Below are 6,117 nucleotides of genomic sequence, written 5' to 3'. Positions count from 1 at the left end.
GCCTTGTGTCGTGCGCCTAGGACACGGGGTGCATGGCTCATCACTTGTACAGAGGCTAACGAGTTACACGAGTACTCGTGAGATTGGCTCGTTTAACTCGGTATATAAACGATCTTAAACTAAAGCTGGCTCGACTCGTTATTCTTCGAGTTCGAGCCGAGTCACGAGCTACTCGTTTAGCTCGCGAGCTTCGAGCTTTTTTTCCAGCCCTAATGGTATCACCTAATACTTTCCCTATAGTATGTATGGTTCTTCTATTTTTTTTTATAACCATTATGGTTCTTCTAGTCTAGGGACAATACAAGAACCATTCCGGTCAATTATTTGTTTTGAGACAGGCAGACAGCCTCTAATGATGTGATGTTTGTTGTCTACTCCCTCCGATGCAATTGCATGCATTCAGGTTTAACATCGTTGGACAGGTAACTCTCTGAACCTTTGTCTGTCTGTGTGTTTTCTCATTCACTCTGAACTCTGAAGCGACGAGAGAGAGTATTTTGCAGTGGGCAGTGACAACCAGTGTGGACTACTCGCTAGCGCAGCTGATCCAGGTGATCATCCTGCTGAGCACCGGCGGCAACAACGGAGGAGGGTACCTGGCGTCCAAGTACGATCGAGGTCATCGCCATCCATGCCGCCATCCTGCTCAGCCACGCCGTCATCAACAGCCTCCCCATTGCATGGCTCTCCTTCTTTGGCCAGTTTGCGGCGGCTTGGAACATGCTAGGTAGGTCTCTCTCTTTTCGCCATCAGATTCGATTCGATACGATTCAATTTGATTCGATACGGTTCAATTTGATTCGATACAATTCAATTTGATTCTCATTGTAGGTAGCGAATAATTAGATCGTTTGTACTTTGTACTAGGTGTCTTTGTCCTGATGATTGCTGTGCCGGCTGTTGCTACGGAGAGAGCCAGTGCCAAGTTCGTCTTCACCAATTTCAACACCGACAACAGCGCTGGAATACACAGCCATCTCTACATCTTTCTCCTGGGGCTCCTCATGAGCCAGTACACGCTCTTAGGATACGACGCGTCGGCGCATATGGTAATTAAGCTAAGCCAGCCACCAATCTCGCTCACCATCTTTGTTAAAACTTATGACAGGTTGGTTAGTAACGCTTTTTGCTCATGCACGCAGACGGAGGAGACCAACAACGCAGACAAGAACGGCCCGATCGGGATCATCAGCGCCATCGGCATATCGATAGTGGTCGGCTGGGGATACATACTCGGCGTCACCTTCGACGTCAAGGACATACCCTCCCTGCTGAGCCCTGACAATGAAGCTGGAGGATACGCCTGTTAGACTGTATATGTACGTAGACGTGTGTATACATAAACTCATATATAGTCTTTGTATATTGTACCCTTTGGTACTTATATATATTGAGATAGCCGCACCCCCTTGAAGTGTCGAGCAGTCCCCCAAGTTATTTCTCTTACATGGTATCAAATTAGGTTACGATGTCTTCCGTTGCCGTCATTGCCGCCGCCGCCGCCGCCGCCGCGCTGATCTCTGTCTCCGTTCCCGCCGCCGCCTCGGCGCCGGCCCTTGCTCCTACCTCACCATTCCACGCCTCGCAGCCTCTTGCGATGGCCTACGGTGCCTCCCCGTCGTCTTCATCTCCGGGCGATCAGGTCTCCCAGGCGATCGAGGTTGATCCCTCTGAGGGCGGTGTCGCTGGCCCTGTCCACGGCGGGCCGCCGCCGTCGTCATCCTATCCGGCGCCGCACTACAGCGCACCGCCGCCGGGCTACGGCGCCCCGCCGCCGGGCTACGGCGCCCCGACGTCCTACCTCTACGGTGCGTCGCCGCACTTGGTGCCCCCGACGACCCACTACCCGGTGTCGCCCCTGCCCTACCCGCCGCCCCCGCCGACTTCTCACTCGGCGCTGCACCAGCCCGGCACGGCGTCGCAAGGGGCTGCGGCTGCACCGCTGCATGGGGCTCCGGGTGCATCTTCCTACGCTCCTCTGGTGGCCGGACCCCCAGGATACTATCCGCCCTACGCGGCGTCTTCGGCGCATCCCGGGGCGGCCTCGTCAATGGGTCCCTATGCACCGCCGCAAGCTCATACCGATCTGACCGCGGTGCCGGCGCCGTTCTACTTCTCGCATCTGCTACCGGTGAAGCTCACGACGGACAACTACCTGTCCTGGCGTGCCCAGGTGCTGCCTCTTCTGCGGAGTCGCTATCTGGAAGGCTATGTTGACGGATCCATCCCGTGTCCGCCCCCTCATCACCCGGCATATCACACCTGGGTGGCCCAGGATCAGGCCATCCTCTCCGCCATTCAGTCCTCGCTCACCCCGAGCGTCTCGTCGATGGTCATCTTTGCCGCTACGTCCCGAGAGGCATGGGCGGCGCTTCACACCAGTTTCGCCTCTCAGTCTCAGGCGCGTGCTCACTCTATACACACTGAGCTGGGTGAGACTAAGCTTGGTGACCTCAGCATCACGGACTACTTCAACAAGATGCGGGGTCTCGCCGACACGTTGGCCTCAGTTGGCCAGTCACTGCAGGATGAGGAGTTCACCACCTTCGTGCTTAACGGGCTTGATGATGACTATGACAACCTCGTTGAGAATGTCCATGGCCGTGATGATCCGCTCCCACCTCGGGAGCTCTATGCACGACTCCTTGGTCGTGAACAGCGCATTAAGGCGCGCCGCGCCTCCCTCGATTTCGCCTCCGCCAATGCCGCGACTCGTGGCAAACCCCCACGGACGTCATCTTCGGGGGGTCGACCGGCGCCATCTTCACAACCGGCCTTGCGGGGCAATGCTCCAACCATCACGGGTGGCAACCGGCCGGTGGCGTGCTGTTCTTCTTGCGGGGCTCAGCAGGCCTGTCAGGTATGTGGCATTGAGCGCCACATTGCGTCTCGCTGTCATCGTCATTACAAGCAAGACTTCCTGGGCTCGGCAACAATGGCAAAGGGAATGACAAGCAGGCTGCCGCCGTAGTGACGAGTCATGACCATGGCCGCACTCCGTCTTACTCCATTGATCCTACATGGTAGATGGACACGGGAGCTACGAACCACCTCACCAATGACATGGGCAAGCTCTCCACTCAGGAGCCATATCGTGGTCATGATCAGGTGCACACCGCTAATGGAGCAGGTATGCGCATCTTTCATGTTGGTCAGGCATCACTTCTTGCACACAACTCACGTAAACTGCATCTTTTTAATGTTCTTCGTATTCCCACTGCTCCACGTAGTTTGTTATTTGTTCCACAACTTACTCGTGATAATAATGTCCTTGCTGAGTTTCACCTTTTTCGTTTCTTTATCAAGGATCAGGACACGAGGGCCGTTCTGTTTAGCGGTCGTCTTCGCGGTGGCTTGTACGCACTTGACGCGCCAACCGCACCTCCTATGCAGCTTTCTTCTCAAGCGTTCAGTGGTGTTCGTGTGTCTCCAACACATTGGCATGCGCGCCTTGGTCATCCTGCTGCTCCTATAGTTCGTCATGTGTTGCATCGCCATGAACTACCAGTTGTGTCAAATAAAATTGTTGAAACTATTTGTGATGCCTGTCAGCAAGGCAAGAGTCACCAACTTCCGTTTTCACAGTCTAGTCGTGTTGTGAAACATCCTCTTGAGCTTGTGTTTTCTGATGTGTGGGGTCATGCCCAAACATCTCTCAGTGGCCACAATTATTATGTCAGTTTCATTGATGCTTATAGTCGGTTTACTTGGCTTTATCTTATTAAGAAAAAGTCTGATGTGTTTGATGTTTTTCTACAGTTTCAAGCACATGTTGAGCGTCTCCTTAGTCAGAAAATTATTCATGTTCAAACCGACTGGGGGGGGGGGGTGAATATCAAAACCTCAACTCGTTTTTTAACAAACTTGGGATCACACATCATGTGTCTTGTCCTCATACACATCAGCAGAATGGGACCGCTGAACGTAAGCATCATCATCTTGTAGAAACTGGTATTACTTTATTAGCTCATGCCTCCGTTCCCTTTAGGTTCTGGAGTGATGCTTTCTCCACTGCCTGTTTTTTGATCAATAGGCTGCCCTCACGACTTCTGAATATGAAAACTGCACTTGAACTCTTGCTCAACGAAACTCCAGATTACACCTTTCTCAAAGTCTTTGGGTGTGCTTGTTGGCCTCATTTACGTCCGTATAACAAACATAAGTTAGAGTTTCGGTCAAAAAAGTGTGTTTTTCTTGGGTATAGTTCCCTTCACAAAGGGTAAAAATGCCTACATGTTCCCACCAATCGCGTCTACATCTCTCGTGACGTTGTGTTTGATGAGAATGTGTTCCCTTTTCGTGCACTTCCGAACAACTCTATCACTCCTCTACCGGACGTTTCTTCTGCCACACCTTCGCCTGATCAATTTGTAGATGTTGCATATGCTCCTGTGTTGCTTCCTAACCATGCTGCAGGTGTTGGACGCGGTGCTCGTCTTGAGCTCCTTGAAGAACAGGCACCGACGGAAGCCCCGGACCTGGACGTCGGTCTTCTGCATGGGGCATGCATACCGGGCGGCGCCCATCGACCCGTGGAGGCTGCACCCGCAGCCATCTCGCGGGCATCGCCCTCGCCTCGGGTATCGCCTCCGCTCGCCTCACGGGCGTCGTTGCCCCCGCTCGCCTCGCAGGCGTCCCCCGACCCTGCCTCAGTGCTGGCATCTCCTAGGCCGGTCGCCTCCTCGCGTGGCCCAGGCGCCACCTCGTGGGTGCCGGGTCTGACTCCGGATGGGCCGGTCTCGCCGGGCACAACGCCGCCTGGTTCTCCAGCACCAGCAGGTTCTGGCGTGAGCTTGGGTGGCTTGGCCTCGCCTCTGTCTTCGTCCACGTCGGCTGGCTCGTCCTCGCCTCTGTCGCCCGAGTCAAGTCCTATATTGCAGCCACCTGCTGCTGCTCCTCGAGCTCGCACACGCAGCCAGACAGGAGTGTTCCAGCCAAAGATACATACTGATGGGACTGTCGCGTGGCTCGCTGCTTGTATGGCTCATGCTGCTGAGGATCCTACTGTTGAGCCTCGCCACTTTCAGGTTGCCCCGAGCATTCCTCACTGGCGTGCTGCAATGGAACAGGAGTTTCAGGCGTTGTTGAAGAATGACACGTGGCAGCTTGTTCCTCCTGTATCTGGGATCAACATCATTGATTCTAAATGGGTGTTTAAGGTCAAGAGAAATGCTGATGGCTCCATTGAACGCTACAAAGCAAGGCTAGTTGCCAAGGATTTCAAACAGAGGTATGGTCTTGATTATGAAGACACATTCAGTCCAGTTATCAAGCTCACTACTATTCGTTTGCTGCTGTCCCTTGGTGTCACTCGAGGATGGTTCCTTCGTCAACTTGATGTGCAGAATGCCTTCTTGCATGGAGTTCTGGAGGAGGAGGTTTATATGCGACAGCCGCCAGGGTTTGTGGATCCTAAACGTCCTCACCATCTCTGTCGTCTTGTCAAGGCGCTATATGGGCTCAAACAGGCTCCCCGTGCATGGCATGCACGTCTTGGCTCTGTTCTGCAGGCACTTGGGTTTATTCCCTCCACTGCTGACACATCACTGTTTCTTCTTCAGCGACCTGAGGTTACGATGTATTTGCTGGTCTATGTTGATGATATAATCCTCATCAGTTCCTCAGATGTTGCTGCAGATCGTCTTGTGGATGCTTTGAGTGGTGATTTTGCTGTCAAGGATCTAGGTGCTCTACACTTCTTCCTTGGACTGGAGGTTTCATGGTCTTCTGCTGGGTTAACTCTTACTCAGAAGAAGTATTCTCTTGATCTGTTGCGTCGTGCTGGTATGTTGAAGTGTAAACCTTCCAGTACTCCGATGTCTGCCACTGATCGGTTGTCTGCTCTTGATGGAGATCCTCTTTCACCTGATGATGCCACTGAGTACCCCAGTCTTGTTGGAGGTCTGCAGTATCTTACTATCACCAGACCAGATGTCTCGTATGCAGTCAACCGTGTCTGTCAGTTTCTTCATGCACCCAGGACATCTCATTGGTCAGCTGTGAAGCGTATCCTGCGTTATGTCTGTCTCACTGCTTCTCATGGTTTGCTCCTCCAACCTGCGCCATCTTCTGAGATCTCAGCCTTTTCGGATGCAGACTGGGCTGGTAGTCCTGATG

General features: G+C 53.2%; 1 pseudogene; it reads left to right on the top strand.

Annotated features, from left to right (window-relative positions):
• Positions 1-288: 288 nt before the first annotated feature.
• LOC119279350 overlaps positions 289-6,117 on the top strand; it is a 9,223-nt pseudogene continuing 3,394 nt past the window's right edge.

The sequence above is a fragment of the Triticum dicoccoides genome, chromosome 3B, assembly GCF_002162155.2.
Source record: "Triticum dicoccoides isolate Atlit2015 ecotype Zavitan chromosome 3B, WEW_v2.0, whole genome shotgun sequence".
Taxonomy (NCBI): domain Eukaryota; kingdom Viridiplantae; phylum Streptophyta; class Magnoliopsida; order Poales; family Poaceae; genus Triticum; species Triticum dicoccoides.
Note: the sequence above shows the minus strand (reverse complement) of the source record. Positions and strands in the feature narration are given on the sequence as shown.